The 19,151-nt window shown below is 34.8% G+C and overlaps 1 protein-coding gene across 1 annotated transcript in view; it reads left to right on the top strand.

The window, feature by feature from the left end:
- The window catches only part of LOC141405769 (uncharacterized), a 546,509-nt gene that overhangs the window by 317,462 nt on the left and 209,896 nt on the right, over positions 1-19,151 (top strand). The window lies entirely within an intron of this gene.

Genomic DNA, 19,151 nt, shown 5'->3' with positions numbered 1-19,151 from the left:
TACGGAAATTTTGTGTGAACATTTTTCTAAAAATCATATTTTTCGGGCCTAATTTTTACAATTATCATTCGATTTCCTCGTACTTGATTGCACATTTTAGTTTTTTACGTTCCGGATCTAATAAATCATTCCCCGTGAAAATCCATGCACTAAAACGCGAGTTACAAGAAAGTCCAAAGTAGAAAAATCACCTAAAATTGTTTTTGGAAATATCGCGTATTTTATCGCGTTTTCTGTGGTTCGTTTCCACTGCAATGAAACAACTAATACAGCATCTTCGTTTAAGCGGAAAGAGAGATTTGAAAACTTCACTGATAGGGAAGCTACATTCATTTTATGCTACATCTTAGCCTCCAAATTAAATTTCGAAAAATATATACAAATTAACAGATATGGTCTTGCTGTACATGAAAATCACATGCGGACAAAATGATATTGATAATTACGCGATTTACACGTATTTTAAAATGCATATAAATAAAAATGGGTTATTTGACCTCTATTTCCATTTCAGAAGCTTTGACATATATCCCCATCAACCCAATTAGCTTCCCTAATGGGAAAGCTTTAATATGAATGTCAATAAAGCAAAATCCGTCTATTTTGTTGGGAGATTTAAGCAAAATGAAGGAAGTATTCCTATAAATGTTTACAATATTTTCTACTACATAATGCGTGTGAAAAAAATATTTTTTCAAACAAAAAATTATTTTTTGACCAAAATATGTGCTTATTTTGGCTGTAACATCCAAACTATAACACCAATCTGTATGATTGCAGTCCCATTTGATATGCCGTGAAGTTTGGATCCACAACAATTTTTTATGTAATTATATGACCACTAAATAGGCCTTAATTTTGAAAAAAAGTAGACTTATATTCAATAATTTAGCAATTTTATGTACATTCCGCGAATTCTATGTACCATTTTGCAGGTATTATGCAATCTACTCGCTGAAGTCACTTCGGGTGATCTTTTTTGTAACAATTGTGCTCATTAAAATAATTAGCGTTTTTATAATATTTTCTTTCTTAAAAAGCGAAATAAAAGCGCCATAACTTTTGTCCGCAACAACCAAAAATTGGCTCGCGACCAGATTCGTACTGGGAATCTTTTTCTTAACCTACATATCAAAAATCGTTGATGTAGCGCGAAAAAAATTTATCCTTTTTTTTCTGAAATGTAATATGAAATAATTGACAATATTCCTGATATACATGTGTAAAAATAAAAACACAAAATTCATCCCTATTGGATCGATGGAGTGGGTTCAAATGATAAGGAAAAGATGGGATCTACCACGACTTCCTTTGAATTGGTTCAAATGCTGATGAAACGATCAGATCTTTCACGACTTCCTTCGAATGGTTTAAAATAGTGATGAAAAGATCGGATCTTTCACGACTTCATTTGAACCAATGCAAAAGATCCAGTGAAATCATGGCATCTCATGGAACCTCTTCCATAAAATTTTGCTGGGTTGGTTATCTCATGTGGCTCTAAAGTTTATTTTCAATTATATATCTGCTTAATAAATTAAAATTTTAAAAACATTTTGTGCGTGAGGTTTTTTCAAGCAATCACCTTATAATTAAGATTTTATGTCATCTTATGTAGAAACTCATCACGCTATGATACATGGATATGAGGTGGTAAAAAGTCATTACCCTAATGTCCATACGGACATGTGGCGATTTTGTATCTCCCCTCTTCTCAACCTCACCTATGATAACTATTTTGTTACAAAATTACATGATTTTTACACTTTTTACCACAAATGTTGTTCACAGTTATTTGGACAATATAAACTGCTGTTAGACCTGTAGTTGGACGGATCAGATTGTTCGTTACTTGTTTGTAATGCATCAGAAATTCTCTAAATCGTAAAAACCAAAAATTAGATGAACATATAAACATATCTGTAAACATGAAATTTATTACAACAATGAGACTGGAACAACTTTCTATGAAGATAGCATTTTGATAGCCGCTGAGGTAGCCTCAATCAAGAGAAAATTAATTTTAAATGCATTTCAAAACATCTGCAACACGCAAAACCAAAACACTGACTACACATAATTAAGAATAAAGAAACGCTCTGTTTAACCGTTGGCGTTTGTACTGCTGAAATTTGGAATGCATCACTAAATGGAGTAATAATTAATAAAAGTTTAGTTTTTCTTAAGAGTTTTTATGATATTGGTCGTCTTATTTTGATGAGTGAATCGAATAGCTACGTTTGTCAGTCCATCAAAAATATATATTTTTTTAAGTTTGACTTGTGAAAAAATGTGCCACTGCGAGCCACCAATACATAAATTTCAGAAAATAAAGTTTATTTTAAAAGCAAATCAATACCCCTAGTAATGGAAAAAGATTTAGATGTTCCACAATGACCATCCAATTAACTTCTGTAATAATATTTAAGATGTCTTTATCGCCAATATTCATGCAATTATTCATTCGTTCTCTTATTGCAATTTGCCATCCACCTGTCTTTGCATTTTTATTGTATGCTTGTTTGTTCGTTTGTTATCTTCTCATCATTTAAAGTTGAGAATTTTGAGGATTTTGTAGCTTCCATTATATTTATAGCCAATGGTTGCAGGAAGACGATAAAGGGGACAAACAACGAAAGAACAACTTTATGGTCATAAACTTTGCTACACGCATCCGTAGAAGTGATCGCAGCACTGAGCATAGCTGTTCAAGCATATAGCGAAATAATTTGCTACTCGTATAGAAATCTCTTTGTTTTTTTTTTTTGGATTAGAATTTGGCTAACGCTTTTTTACTGCAATTGAAAGCTATTAGTTTCTACTTCTGTAGACAAAATCGAATTGATACGAGGGCGGTTCGGAAACTTCTTAGCCTATCAATGAAAGAGAATAGTTAGTTTTTCAAAAAATATTTTTATTTTTCAATATAATCTCCTGAAACTTCAATACACCTAGTCCAACGCTTTTCTAGCAATTCTATCCCTTGATTAAAATAGTTTTCCTCAAGGTTTTCAAAATAGTGGTTTACAACTGTAATTGCATCTTTATATGAGGTAAGACGCTTGCCAGCAAGGAATTTTTTTAGAGTTGGGAACAAGTAAAAGTCACTGGGAGCTAAATCAGGAGAATAAGGTGGGTGGTCAAGCAACTCGAACTTTAATTCGTTGATTTTAGCCATTGTTAAAACACTCTTGTGCGCTGGTGCGTTGTCTTGATGAAAAATTATTTTTTTGTGTTGCAAGCCCGGACGTTTTTCTCGAATTTGTACATTTAATTGATCCAAAAGGTTGCAATAGTACTCTGAATTTATTGTTTTACCCTTTTGCAGATAGTCAATCAATAAAATACCTTTGAAGTCCCAAAAAACCGTTGCCATAACCTTACCAGCCGATTGAATTGGTTTTTCCTTCTTTGGGGCACTTCCTCCAGCTTCAGTCCATTGCACGATGGGGCCGATGATAAGTTTTTGAGGCAAAAAATCACAGGGGCAAGCTAGACCTTCGAAATTTCGTGCAGATGTTTATAATCGGCCTAGAAGCTAATCTGCCAAATTTGTTTGATATCGGTTCATATATAGATATAGCTCTCATATATATGTTCGCCCGATTTCGAGTAATTGATGGACCAAACACGAAAATTTTGTCCAATTATGATGATATTTGGAATATGTGGCGGAATTGGGACTGGAAATAAGTTTGCCAAGTTATTTTGAAATCGGTTCAAATTTGGATATAGCTCCCTTATATATTTTCGCCCGATTTGAGGTATTTCGTGCAACAAACACGCAATTTCTGTCCAATTTCGAAGAAATTTGAAACGTGTGACAGGATTTGGTCTAGAAATATGTTTGCTAAATTATATTGAAATCGGTTCAGATTTGGATATAGCTCCCATATATATATTAAAGTGTGTGACGGAATTTGGTCTAGAAAACATTATTAAGACATCATATTGAAATCGGTTCAGATTTGGATATATCGTTCATAAATTTTCTCTGTCGACGTTAATTGTTTTCTCAATTTAGTTGGTTGATACCGAACTTCCTTGAGAACATAGTTTAAATATTTTTCTTTTAACAAATTGGCCGAAACAGATGCGGCATGCATCAAGGGTTTGGTATTGTTGCCGTGTTCATAGCAGAGTTCTGAAGCAAGTTTTCTTCCTTCACTATAATCAACATTAGAGCGCCCTCTCTTCTTTTTATCATTACCTTGTTCTAGCGTAAATACTGTGTCGCTAGCTAACCATAAGCTTTCAAATTGTAATACACGACTTTTTGACCTCCAATTTTTTATCCTTTTTTGGTTAAGGCGTGCACAAATATTATAAATTTGCTTTTTAACTTCCGTCATGAAGTTGTCTTTGACACCTCGATTAAATTTTGCAGAAATCCATTCTATAAGGTGTTTAAGTTTTCGCTGATTTTCCAACCAAAAATAAAAAATATCCAAATTTTTAAGTTTTACGAAATCTGGAAGTTGATAATTTTTTTTTTTCGCAGGTATACGCAAAAATTGTTTTCAAAATCTGTTAGCCGACATTGTCACCTTTCACCAGATACATATTTTTACGAGAAAGCACCCTGAAGCCGAAAGTTCTACTCCAAAGAACACATGGACGATACCACAGACTACATCAAAAACCATCACTTACTGACACAACAAATTATTGACCACATCTAATATTACATTTACACTTTTAATAATAATCTTAATTTACATACCATTACCCGTATTTTTCATTTTTAAAAAATAGATAATATCAACAGATCAGGTTTTGGCGCCAAAATACTTAAATTGTTTAATTACGACTGAATGTCAGAAATAAACGGAATCATAATTATGACATCTTTGACAGCTTGGCATGTCGCCGGGGGTCGTTGCCAGATTGTAATTTTATGGTTTTGTAGGTTTGAAAGTGTTAAGAATATAATTCCTCTTGTTATTTGATTTCAATCGCTGAATTGAAAAAATGACTTTTTGCCTCAAAAACCTGCCATTGGCCCCATCGTGCATTGTTTGGAAGGAGCACTTTCACCTAACACATTCACCATATCATTATGAATTTCTTGTCCCGATAAATCTTTTTTATGTAAATATTTAATGACAGCACGCATTTCTAATTTTTCCATTGTAAAAAAATTGCGGATGCGTCTTTTTTGAACACCTGTTTCTATATGAAGGAGTTGCCAGATCGAAACAAAATTTAATGACAGCACGCATTTCTAATTTTTCCATTGTAAAAAAAATTGCGAATGCGTCTTTTTTGAACACCTGTTTCTATATGAAGGAGTTGCCAGATCGAAACAAAATTTAACATGTGTTCATAACAGAGATAGAAGTTACCTCGCTTTTTGTGCTAGGCTAAGAAATTTCCGAACTGCCCTCGTATGTAAGTAAGTGCATATTTATATTCTCAGTACATAGTGATCTGAGTTTTATTATGGCTATTGCTGCTTCGGCGAGATAAGCTGTCAGACAATATGTAAAAGCAAATGTTCCTGCAACTCCAAAAACACCAATAGCATTCCTGTTGGAAAATGGGGAATGTATTACCTTTGTAATCGAGAAAGTAATGCAAATTACCAAAAAAATTGCACATTGATTACCCACTATATTCCCAAATCCAATGGTAATGGAATCAGTACACAGACAATTCGTAGATTACACATTTATGTCTTCTGGATTCAAGAAAAGAATGCATTATTTTCATAGGACATGTTCCTTGTTAACAATAATGTATTCTGGAATCAATAAATTGTAGTGTTTCTGCATTACCTTCTCGTTGACCATTGCTTCCATTCTCCCACTGGGATGATAAAACATTTTTTGAAATGATTATTGGGATACTATTCATATGTTTAAATGTTTGTTTTTGTTATACCCTACAGCACAATGTGGAGAGGATAATATAATATATATTGGTCCTTGACTCGCCCTTTGATGTACCGATATTCATTCCCGATGAGATAAAACGGATAAATACACACTTATGTTGTTGTTATAGCAACGTAAATATTTGTTCAGTTAGATTTCAATTCTACAATTCTAGAGTGACCGTGTCAATAAAGAACGGAGGTCAGGTGAACAGGTTTACTGAACAGTCAAAAAGTCACAGACTATCGTATGGTTTCGGTCCACATGTAGGGAAAGTGTTGGTATCCTGCTGTCTCAATCTAACTCAGAAAAAAATCTCTTGACGTACTTGAGTGGGGAATCCTATCAAAAAGATTTCTACAACGGTGCTCACTGCGATAATATCGAAACATGTACTGCGTCGAGAAAATCGTGTTGTGTTGATTAAGCGGTAAAATCTACGCATTCTCTTGCATATAGTTGTTGTAGCACCTCAAATATGTTCGTTAGTATATTATTTCAGTTACTGGTGAGTGGGGTTATCTGGACAGCTAAACAAATGCAGCTTGTCGTGGTCCCAATCAATATGCCGGGCACGTGTTGAGAATCGAGGCATCAATTTGGATCTCAACTGGGCTAAAACCTCTCGTGTTTGCCTTGGCAGCTGGCGTTCTTCTGCTGCTATTGATGGGGGTTGGTCCCCAAGTACGGCATTTACACTGTATATCTGTACTGCCTGCTCGACTGCATGAGAAAGAATGCTAACCAAGCCTGCCTTATAGGCTCGTTGGTCTCGTTTATAACTTTAAACCTCTCTCTCTAGATCATGATGATCTCTCCTGACGTGCCTTGAAGAAGAAGCCTGTCCATTCAATCGTGGCAGGGATACTCACTGCGAAAACACCCAGCAGATACTGCATCGACAACATCCTGCTGTGTTGATGCACCGGTAAAACCTTCGTCTTCTCATGAAGATGGTCCACTAGCGTCATGAGGACGCACCCTGTTGCAGTCCTCAGGGCATCATTCTGGCAGGGTTGAATATTCTTCCACTGCGCAGCACTAAAATTTGAGTAGCACACTGGCGCCTCATAGCATAGCACAAACCGGCATGTTGCTTTGCAAGATTCTATCAATTTTTTTTGGCAGCTGCTGTTGGCCAACTACTTAAAGACCTTGTTCCCACTTGCCGCATATAGAAGTTGCTTGTGGGGATAGTTTTAAATATTTAAGGGTAATTAGTGGTCGGAATCAGAACTCGATCGACTAATATGGTCAGGGGAAGCCTCATTTCAGTTATCTAGGTGGTGAACGGTATGGCAGAAGCTTTGGCGGGAGTTGGCAGAACTGTATTAAATCAGTTTTGTACATATTAAACGTATGACATCAACGATAGGACCCGACGCCAACATCGTACAATCACCAGCAGGGACGTACGCAGAATTTCATTCAGGGGGACGCAACTCGACAAAAAAAATTATGAAATTTTAGAATGTTGTAAAGCGTTACGTAGTGCTACTTTAAAGGTTGTTAGTTGATTTTATATGAAAGTATATAAATTCAATAGAGAGAGTTTACAATATTTAGGATACAAAATTTTACAGAGTATAAAATAGAAGTCCTCGGATATTTACAATTAAAAATAGACAATATCGGACCACGTGCGGTGTAGTCGCCATGTAAAAGTTACGCCCCGTTTTCAGTATTTTGAAGTTTTTAATCATAAAATTCCACGTTATGGTATATCCCAGAATTTTTCAACCTTAGAGAATTATACAGGTTTTGGGATTCCTTTCGGTTGAAGAACCTCCATGCAGAAGGCGGTTGAATAGAGTAATACGGGGGTTTTATGTATTGTAGGGTACAGTTCGACCCGAACATAACACATTCTTTCTTTTTTATCGAGATACCTAAACGACAGTTCTCGACTGATGTGTCTGGATATGGCGTGTAATGCTGTTGTGGTTGTGTGTATTTTCCGAAATACATGCTGATGTTGGACAACGGGGAAACAGCTTCTCATCATGGGGAGATGTAGTGTCTCTAGAATCTTTGCTAGTGGGAAATCAGGTGGCATCCTTGCCAGACTTCAGTAGGGGGCCAACCTGTCGACATTCCAGGTTTCTTCTACAATATGGGTGGCTAACGATAACCACGATGCGCCTTAACTAATATTAAATAAAATGTGCTTACACCTAGGAAGTTTTTGCAGATTTTGAAACTACAATGTTCATAAATGAGAAAAATAAAAAAAAACAAAAAATCGCAGGAGGGATTTTCTAATAAATCGCGGTCAAAGTTCACAGTTTAGGGTTTTTTATGTTTCACGGTTTTACATGGAAACCGCAGCTCCTATCGTAATGGGACTAAAGGAAATGTTGCAGCAGTAAAAATTCTCTACAATATTGACTAAAGGAAATGTTGTAGCTGTGAAATTTCTCTACAAGATTGACCTTAATAATATTTTCTTATGTTTTACCATTTTTGAGATATAGAAGTTAAAATTGGAACAATGCACAGAGTGTATCGCCCCCTTATAAAACAATGTCTGAAACAGCAATGTTCATAGATGTCAAAAATCCAAAAATAAGAAAAAATCTGTAGACAGATTTTAAACTAAATCGCGGTGAAAGTTCACAATTTTAGGTTTATTTTAGATTTCCGAATTTTACTTGGAAGCGGTAAGTCATATCGAAATGGGACTAAAGAAAATGTTGTAGCAGTGAAAATCCTCTACAAAATTTTTTAAGTCCCATTTCGACAGCAAGTGTCGTTTGCAAGCAAAATCCTGAAAATCTAAAATAAACCAAAAATTTGGAACATTTACCTCGATTTTTTTAAAAATCCCTCTAGAGATTTTTCTTGTTTTTGGTTTTTTCTTATCTATGAACATTGCTGTTTCAGAATCCGCAAAAAAACTTCCCAGGTGTAAGCGGTTTTCAATAAGAGTTAGTTAAGGGCACAGTACATGACATTGTTTAATAAGGAGGCGATACAGTCTGAACTTGTTTTCAATCAACTTTATTTACAATCTGTCTATGGAACAATAACAGCCTGTTCATGTATGTCGACCGAAAGGTTTCTTGCGCTTCGGAAGTGGAAAAAAATCATTTTCTGTTCATGTAAACACCTTCGAAACGAAAATCTATGCGACCGACAAGCCCTATGAAATAACACGTAAACGTACCCTTTTCCATTAAATTTGGGTTTATGTATTTCGAAAGGACTGTCTCTTATAGAAAGAGAATGTCAAAATCACTCACTTGCTTTGTAGCTGCCGAGTAGAACGTAAACTCGCGAATAACACCGAAAATCTTAAAACAAATTTATGCAACACATTTTTGAAACAAAATAAAAATTTTACAGATACGTTTCAATGGCGCTTTCATTCATTATTTTGAAGAAATCAATTAAATAAAATAATTCAAAATACCGACACATTTTATTTTTCAAACAAAACAAATCACACATATTCCAATATTTGTATGTATATGTGGATTTTGTTTTCATTTCTCATTTGGCTCTCATTTATGGAACATAGTTGTACAAATGTACATTCAAATTAGTAGTATTTCGCATAGGATACGTAACGGCAGTCGCACGATAGTTTGCGAAATACATGAACGCATTTTTAGACGGAAGCGAGTGACTGCTTTCCTTTCGTACAGGTTTCCGTGCGACATACATGAACAGGCGGTAAGTAAATTTGATATTAACTAAAGAAATAACTTATGTTATGAAACTCCATTAAGTTTCATAACAGTATAAAAATTTTGCTAAACTTAGCTGCATATAATATACATACATATTTAGAAAATTTAAAAAGTGCGAAATGGTAGATCTTGTGCATTAGATCGCTGTCTAGAAGGATTATTGCCTCTGGGTTGACATGGCCAGGTATCTTTCGCTGGTATTTTTTATTTCATCTTTCACAGAAATTATATAAGTCCCTTCTTATTGCGTTGTTACTGACAAACCAGGGTGCATTAGTTATAAGTCTTAATGTCTTCGACTGGAATCTTTCCAAAATGTCAATATTTGAGTTGCTGGCCACTGAAAAACATAGTGATGCTTTAAAAGCGAACAAGCAGCAAAGGGAATTCTAGTTCTTTACCGGCATTACAAACGTGCGCTTCTCCCGCGCAGTGACAAAACTAGTACAAATACAAACAAAATTACTTAGAATCACAAATTGTAAAACAGCACACAGTGAAACAGAAAACAGCTATTTTGTTAAACAAAAAACATAAAAATACACAATTTTGTACATATAACACAAAGTTACACACAAAAAGCAAATATTACAAAAGTTAAAACATTCGATTAAGAACACAGTTAAAATCAATAAATACCTTTGTACAAATAACTAAAAGTGATTACCTACCTAAACCTATTTAAAACTTAAATCTATATCTAAAATCTATTTAAAACTTGCTTTACTTAATATTGCACAGATTGTATTGCACTTCCCCCAATGTGATATGAAAAAAAACCGAAACTGAATTAAACCTATAAAAATTGCACTTTAAAATTTCCCTAATCACAATCCTATTTGCATTTAAAATTGTATAACTAACTACAGCTACATTAGAATCTAATCATTAAAAATTGCGCTAGTTAAAAACCTCTCCAAAAACACCAACTGCATTGTACATAAACATATACACACGCATTACATTGAATTATAAATAGAACCACACATTTGAAGGTTTGTAACCAAACACGGTGTTTTATTTAAATTGCATTTCAAATCTGGTAACTCAATTTTGACACAGTTGCAGTTGTCCAATCAGACTAAAAATTTGCACACTTTTCAGATTTGGATGACAATACATGAATATGAAATTAAAACAAATATTGGTTCATTTTACAGTGTTTAACGGTGTTTTATTTAATTTGCATTTCAAATCTGGTAACTGAATTTTGACACAGTTGCAGTTGACCAATCAGACTAAAACTTTGCACACTTTTCTGATTTGGATGACAATACATGAATATGAAATCAAAAGCAATATTGGTCCATTTTTACAGTGTTTTATTTAAATTGCATTTCAAATCTGGTAACTCAATTTTGACACAGTTGCAGTTGACCAATCAGACTAAAACTTTGCACACTTTTCAGATTTGGATGGCAATAAATGAATATGAAATCAAAACCAATATTGATCTATTTTTACCATTTTTACAGTGTTTTTACGGTGTTTTATTTAAATTGCATTTCAAATCTGGTAAATCAATTTTGGCACAGTTGCAATTGACTATTGGACTAAAACTTTGCACACTTTTCAGATTTGGATGACAATACATGAATATGAAATTAAAACAAAGATTGGTCCATTTTCACCATTTTTACAGTGTTTTTACGGTGTTTTATTTAAATTGCACTTCAAATCTGTTAACTCAATTTTGACAGTTGCAGTTGACCAATCGGACTAAAACTTTGCACACTTTTCAGATTTGGCAGACAATACATGAATATGAAACTAAAACAAAGATTAGTCCATTTTACAGTGTTTTGACGTGTTTTATTTAAATTGCATTTCAAATCTGATAACTCAATTTTGACACAGTTTCAGTTGACCAATCGGACTAAAACTTTGCACACTTTTCAGATTTCGATGGCAATACATGAATATGAAACTAAAACAAAGATTGGCCCATTTCACAGTGTTTAACGGCGTTTTATTTAAATTACATAAAACACGTTTATTTAAATTGCATTTCAAATCTGGTAAATAAATGTTGGCACAGTTGCAATTGACCAACCGGACTAAAACTTTGCACACTTTTCAGATTTGGATGACAATACATGAATATGAAATTAAAACAAAGATTGATCCATTTTACAGTGTTTTAACGGTTATTATTTAACTTGCATTTCAACTCTGGTAACTCATTTTCCACACAGTTGCAGTTGACTAATCGAACTGAAACTTTGCACACTTTTGGATGACAATACACCAATATGGGCCCAAATTTTCCTACAACCCCCATATAGCGGTACCACCCGATTTCAGGTATTTTGAGGATTTATCTTCATTTTTGCCCGAATCAGCTGTCATTTGGCATTTCCAATGATACAGACATTTCCCCACCATAAATTGTGAACATAGGTCCAGGTTTTGATATAGCTCCCTTATAGCGGTACCACCCGGTTTCAGGTATTATGAGGATTTTATCTTAATTTTGAGGCCGAATTGGCTGTAACTTGGCATTTGGAGTCCTTCTTCTTCTTTATTGCATATTCGATATTCGAATGTTAGCGACCATATTACATTTCATGTATAATATTTTATATATCATTGACAAAATACGAAAATAATTCTCTATTTCTTGCGACACTTATTAAATTTTCTGCATTTCGGAATTCTGTCCATTGTTGAATATTTTGGAGCCAGGACATCTCTTGTCTTCCTCTGCTACGCTTTCCTTCTATACTGTCTTGTAGAATTGATTGTAGAATGTGGTATTTTGAGTTTCGCATTATATGCCCGAGATATGCAATTTTTCTCCTTTTTATATGATTGAAGAGTTCTCTTGTTCTGTTTAATCTGCGTAGGACCTCGTCATTTGGCACGTGAGCTATCCATGGGATTTTAAGAATTCTCCGATATATCCACATTTCGAATGCTTCTAATCGCTTGACGTCTACTGCTTTTATAGTCCATACTTCCGTTGCGTATAACAGTACTGGCCATATGTAGGCTTTTATGAACCTTGTCTTTGTTGTGATGTTAATATCATGACTTGTCAAAACTTTTCTATATTTGTGAAAGGCGTCTCTTGCCATTTCTATCCGGCATTTAATTTCTTTGGAGTTATCCCACTGATCATTTATTGAGAACCCGAGATATTTGAAGCTCGACACTCTCTCGAGTGGAGTGTTGTGAATTATTATATTCATGTTTTCGTAATTGTTTTTTCTGCTTATTATCATATATTTAGTTTTCTTGATGTTTAATTTTAATCCATATCTTTCACTACACGCAGTTAGTCTGGTGACAAGATTTTGTAAACCTGATAGGCTGTCTGCTATTAGTGTAGTATCGTCAGCGTATCTGATATTGTTTATATAAGCATTATTTATGAGGATTCCTTCTTTAGCGTTATTTATTGCTTCTTTGAATATTTTTTCCGAGTATATATTAAACAGTAGTGGGGACAGAGTACAGCCCTGTCTTACTCCTTTGGATATACAGTCTGTCGCAAAAGTTAGTATACACCGTTGAAACCAAAATGTATTGGTGATAAATATCACTATAACTTATTGAAAACAACAAACAATTAATTTTATTTGATAGATAAGAAGGTTGTCTTCCGTAATAACAATTAAAAGTGCGCAATATTTGCATACATTAGCAAATGTACGGTTCGAATCCCAAAAAGACCAAAATTTATGTCGCAAAAGTTAGTATACAACGGAGAAACCTCGTGGAACTGTGCAAAAAATTCTTGATATTTTTGAACAAAATGAAACTAAATCTGTACTTAAGATCATAAAGAGTATATTAATTGGTTTTAATGGCAGTTATAGTACCTATAGTGACAAGTCCAACATACACTGGGTCGTAAAATCCACAAAAATTGGTCATCTACAAATACAACAACTGTAGCGACAAAATTCCGGGCGTTATGTCCTGTTTATGAATTTTAAAGCCATGAAATGCTCAGAAAAGCTCTAAAGTTTCAATATGGGGTGATCTTGATCGAGTTTCGACTTGTCCTTTTTGAAGAAACGGGAATTTCTTGAAGAAAACCCATAGTTTTGATGCCGTTGTCCTTTTGAAACATGTAATAATCCTTAATCCTTACACATAAGGACTTTCCTTTTCAGTTAATTTTCTCACAAATTATGTCCCTTTTCACATTCCCACCAAAAATAAATAGTAGGAGAACCTCAAGTTATGGTGCAAGCTCTACAGTGATACTCCACCACCACAGAAGGATATGATAGCTAATTTAAAATTTTAATACAGAGCTTTCTGTGCTGTTATAACGCATGGATTGTGTAAAAACGTTATGAAAAGCTGTGTTCGCTTCACTTAGGACTAAAATACAACTGAATGGATCAGTTAGAAGTAGTTCATTAGACATTAGTAGTACATTAGACACTAGGGACATGAGAAGCATGTCCGATACTGCTAAAAGGTAGAGTTGTGTCGTTCATGAACGAACCGGTTCAAAGGAACGATTCCGTGAAAAGAACGAACGGATCCGTATCCAGCTCATTCTTTTATATCGTTCATTTAGATCCCCGATGACCGAGTCATTGCTGCTTACAAAACAAAACCACCACCATTAGCTTTGCATACACACAAGCACACAAGCAAGCAAAAAAAAAAAACAAATGCATTGGTTTTGCAGTCAAGCAGCACAAATTTCCACACAAAACAAACAATGATTCAGAGAGCTACTCTCGCTCAATAACAGCACATCTCGGTCATATCTTTCTTTTGCATCATTCGTTCATCTGGTTCTTTCATATCAAATCCAGAAACAAAACCACCCCCATTAGCACACAATGTGTCATTCGTGAACGAACATTTTCAAAAGAACGATTCGGTGAAAAGAACGACGGAGTCATATGCAGCAGAGAACGAACGACTTCAAAAGAAAATAACACAGTCAAATGTATTGTTGAACGAAAAAGAGCCAACGAACGAAGTGAAAGATCCGGATCTTTTTGGTGAACGGAATGAAAAAGATCGATCCGCTTAATGAACGAGATTGCCCAACACTACTAAAAGGTCGGTAAGGCCGTATAACTGTAGGGCTTAAAACGGACCTTGAGGTTCTCCTACTATTTACTTTTGGTGGGAATATGAAAAGGGGCAACCTTTGTGAGAAAATTAACTCAAAAGGAAAGTCCTTATGTGTAAGGATTAAGGATTATTACATGTTTCAAAAGGACAATGGCCTCAAAAGTATGGATTTCCTTTAAGAAATTACCATTTTTTTCAAACAGGACAAGTCGAAACTCGATTAAAATCACCCCATATTGAAACTTTAGAGCTTTTCTGAGCATTTCATGGCTTTAGAATTCATAAACAGGCCATAACACCCAGAATTTTGTCGCTACAGTTGTTGTATTTGTAGATGACCAATTTTTGTGGATTTTACGATCCAGTGTACGCTGGACTTGTCACTATAAGTACTATAACTGCCATTAAAACCAATTAATATACTCTTTATGATCTTAATTACAGATTTAGTTTCATTTTGTTCAAAAATATCAAGAATTTTTTACACACTTCCACGAGGATTCTCCGTTGTATACTAACTTTTGCGACATAAATTTTGGTATTTTTAGGATTCGAACCGTACATTGCTTTTGTATGCAAATATTGCGCACTTTTAATTGTTATTACGGAAGACAACCTTCTTATCTATCAAATAAAACTAATTGTTTGTTGTTTTCAATAAGTTATAGTGATATTTATCCCTAATACATTTTGGTTTCAATGGTGTATACTAACTTTTGCGACAGACTGTAGATATTTCTTCCGTCATTTCTCCGTTGATATTAACATGTGCGGTTTGGTGCCAATACAGACTTTTAATGCATCTAATTTCTTTTCCCCCTATTCCAATTGACGCCAAAATATCAATGAGCTTGTCATGTTGTACGGTGTCAAATGCCTTCTCGTAGTCGATGAAGCACATAAAAACGTCTTTATGGACACTTCTACATTTTTGGACCAACACTTGTACGCAGAATAGTGCTTCTCTGGTTCCTTTTGCTTCTTTAAAACCAAATTGTGTTTCGCCCATTTCTTGTTCGCATTTTTCGTATATCCGTCTATGTATAATTTTCAGAAAAATTTTTAAGGCGTGACTCATCAAGCTAATAAGTCGGTAGTCGTTGCATCTTTTGGGGTGAGATTTCTTTGGAATGGTTATAAATGTGGACTTCAGCCAATCCTCTGGGTATTTTCCGGTGTCATAAATATAGTTAAATAGTTTCGTTAACAGATCAATATTGTTATCATTTATCATTTTTAGTATCTCGGCAGGTATTTCATCAGGACCCGTGGCTTTTCGTTCTCGGAGGGATTTTTTGCATCTTCAACTTCGTTGTTTGTTATTGCCTCGCCTGTCATTTGCTGTGATATCCGGTAGTCATAATCAGATCTAGTAGGATCACTGAATAAGTTTTGAATATATTCTTTCCAGATGTTTTTCTTCTCAGCGGTTTCAAAAACGGGTTCATTATTGTTATTGTAAAGAACTGATGAATTATTATTTCTGTATATGCCGGCTGCTTCTTTCATTTTCTTGTGTAACTGAAAGTCGTCGTGCAGTGTCATCAGTCGTTCAATTTCTTGGCATTGACTGTTAAGATGGTTGTTTTTGGTACAGAAACTTCCCCACCAAAAATTATGGGCATAATTCCAGATGTTGGTATAGCCTTTATATAACGGTACTACGCGATTTCAGGCATTTTTAAGTTTTTATCAGTGGTCAAAAAATGTATTTACTAAAAAGTTAAAAATAAAATATAATTTAAACAAGTAAGAAAAGCGTTAAGTTCGGTCGGGCCGAACTTTTTATACCCTCCACCACAAATTTCAGCCATTTCGGTGGATTAATGTGGCCACAACCTTCAAAATACCGAAATTGGGAAGGTACCGTTCTATGGGGGCTATATGATGGCGTGGACCTATACCTACAAATTTCTGGGGGAAAGTTTTATACGCCTAAAGAAGACTAAATACCAAATTTCAGCCATCTCGGTGTGATAATGAGGCCAAAACGTTCAAAATATCGAAAATCGGGAGATATTGTATTATGGGGGCTATATCAACACGTGGACCTATATAGACATTTTATGGTAGAAATGTTTCTTAGCCTCTGGAAACACAAAATACAAAGGTACAACCGATTCTTTGGTCAAATGGGTCTAATACATTCAAAATATATTAAAATGACGCGTACTTTATAAGGGGCCTTATATGGGGGCTATACCAAAGCGTGGACCTATATAACCCAACTTTGGTAGGAATGTTTCCTGGCCTCTGAAGACACAAAATACCAAATTACAACCAATTCTGTGGTCAAATGGGTCTAATACATTCAAAATATATTAAAATGACGCGTACTTTATATGGGGCCTTATATGGGTGCTTTAGCAAAACGTGGACCTATATAACCCAACTTTGGTAGAAATATTTTTGGCCTCTGGAGACACAAAGTACCAAATTACAACCAATTCGGTGGTAAAATGGGCCAAATATCTTAAAAATTCCTTAAAACGACGACGCGTCACGCGTCATTTTATATGGGGGCTATACGAAAGCGTGGACCTACATAGCCCGCTTTTAATACCAAAAGTCCTACGCAAATATAACATATTTTCCCAAAATTTCATCAACCTACGTCAATCCGTTCGGACGCTAGAGTGATTTCCACAGACGGACAGACGGACAGACGGACGGACATGGCTATATCGATGTAGAATTGCACGCTGATCAAGAATATATATACTTTGTGGGGTCTACAATGATTATTTCGAGTAGTTACAAACGTAGTGACAAACTTAATATACCCCCATCCTATGGTGGAGGGTATAAAAATTAAGTTTTGTAACGTTCAGGGGCGTATGTGGAACTGTAGGTTGGTTTGGCCAAGGTGGTAGGGGGCCTAGACTGGTTTATGTGTACCGGCTACACTCAGTCGCCACATACGGCGACGTACAAAAAATATTATTTCGTCACAAAGAGAATCATTAATAATCATTATAGTTGTTGCTGCGGTCTGAAAACATGCTGTTATAGTTATGGTGGGTACCCCTAGGTGGTGTTGGGTCCCTTATTTCCCTCCCATGGGTTCTAAAAGAACCCCCATATGGGCTTCAAAATATATGAAGACCCCCAAAATGTATCTAAACTGAACCCCTGCCTACATATCCTTTTCAAATAAAGATTAATAGAACATTTTTAATTTCGGTTAATATTCAAAATCACAAAAAAAATGTTTATTAATAAAGAGATCGTTATAAATTCAGCATAGTAAATTATATACATTCATGCATATCCATCAGTGGACTGAAATATACAATCATAATCAATGAGAGAAAAGATAAAATCAAAGTTGTAGGATACATACAAAAATTGTTATATTAATTTTTGTTTGTTAATCCCATTTCAGGTGCAAATATGCACTGAATATTTATGTCAAATGATACCTAAATCCTATCGAGCTCAATGGGTAGGTTTTTTTAAAACAATTTTAAAAAAAATTCGTTTTGACTCAACAAAGTGGGATCAACAATTGACAAAATGGATTGAAAAAAAATTAAATACATCAAAGTATACAAAGGTAGCAGGATTAAGTCCTTTATACTTTAGAGTGGCCAGAATAATTAAATATATCTAATATATTTAGATATATTGCACATATGTATGTATTAAGAAGTATAAATGAAAAGTATGGATAATGAACAATGTTATTTGTCTTTCCAAATCGGTATTACAATAAAGGAGCAAAATAGAACATATGAATAGAATATTATATGGGTTCGTCGTCAGCACGGAAAACAAACCGATTTAAAATTGTTAAAAATATCGAAAATATCTCAACAATTTAATTATCGTATTGTTTTGAACTATGGATCGGGAAGTGATTGGTAGTATGAATCAGCATTTAAATCAATAAAAAAAGGAGGGGGAGGGGGGGGTAGTTTCAGATAAAAGAAACAATCTAGGCTTATTAATGATTTATATGGTCATGGAATCGGTGATAAATGTTGAAAAAATCGTAGAAACATTGAAATGATAAAATGATGAAATGATTTTAAGAATTGTCACTTATGGGAGGTTAACAAAACCAATCGTCATGAGCACTAGACACGTTTACTGTTATCAGTGGGATGTACCACGTGACGACGAACCGTTATAATTTTGACCAGCCGGAATCGAATAATTGAAAGGATATGTCAACGAGTATATACGTACATAGATGTTGCCTTATATACATACAAATAAAGAAAATAAAATTTTAATATAATCCCCTAAAAATCTCCAAAACGTGATGTTATAACTCGGCTGACCGTCGAGGGGCTCGTAAAAAGTTGGGCCCACACCCTCCCGTCCAGGGACGTACGCAGGGGGGGGGGCACAGGGGGCCCGGGCCCCCCCCCGAAATGGTTTGGTCGAACAAAATTTTTTGAGCTACTTTCCTACCTTTTTGTTTCTCATAAATAATTTTTTATTTTTGGAGATCTTAAATGAAATATTGTTTTAAAGTGTATTTGTATGTAGTGTACTGAAAATGTGCTTCATTTACAAGTTTTGTAAG

The sequence above is a fragment of the Musca autumnalis genome, unplaced genomic scaffold, assembly GCF_047663935.1.
Source record: "Musca autumnalis isolate F117 unplaced genomic scaffold, ASM4766393v1 scaffold_5, whole genome shotgun sequence".
Lineage (NCBI taxonomy): Eukaryota > Metazoa > Arthropoda > Insecta > Diptera > Muscidae > Musca > Musca autumnalis.
The sequence above is the reverse complement of the archived record's forward strand: the minus strand, read 5'-3'. Positions and strand labels throughout refer to the sequence as shown.